Genomic DNA, 674 nt, shown 5'->3' on the forward strand with positions numbered 1-674 from the left:
GTGACTTGTTGGCAGAGTTGATATTTGCAAATCCAAGTGCAGGCAGGACACAACTCCCTCTTGTCAGGGAGATCCTTTGGTAGCACAAAAGAAAAGGCCAAAGGCACCGAGAGCAGGGGTTGGGTCACCTCTAATCTGTGTCTGGATGCTCAGGGGCACAAAGTGAGCACTGCTGTGTGTGACACTCACATAGCTGGGGACTCTTCAGAGCTGCCACTGGAGAGCTTTGTCTCAGCAACCCCCAGGATTTCCGTCCCTGGGATTTCAATCTGCATTTCCAGCCTGATGTCTGCATCTCCTCAATGCCCCTCCAGGCAGAGCATCACTTTGGGGAAATGCTGTGGCAATTTCTATGCCCATGGGAGAAAGAAGTAATCAAAGTTCAGCATGGCCAAAAACAGGCAATGATATTCTTCAGCTCACCATCAGAGAGTGAAAAAACAGTACAGCTTTCTACAGTTTTACAGCTTTTTTTTTTTCTTTTCTTTTTTTTTGGAACCCCAAGATTCTAAGAAATTCTAAGGAATTGGGGTTTAATCTGGCTGTAACTGAAGGAGATGAGAGGAAGAAATAGTTTTGCACACAGAACAACCTCTGAATTTACCAACAGCTGCAGGAGGGCTGTGGCATTTGCCCTCTCTCCTGTGTTTTCTTTTTAGGCTTTCTGTCAGCAG

This window comes from Geospiza fortis, unplaced genomic scaffold, assembly GCF_000277835.1.
Source record: "Geospiza fortis unplaced genomic scaffold, GeoFor_1.0 scaffold155, whole genome shotgun sequence".
In the NCBI taxonomy this organism is placed as follows: Eukaryota; Metazoa; Chordata; class Aves; order Passeriformes; family Thraupidae; genus Geospiza; species Geospiza fortis.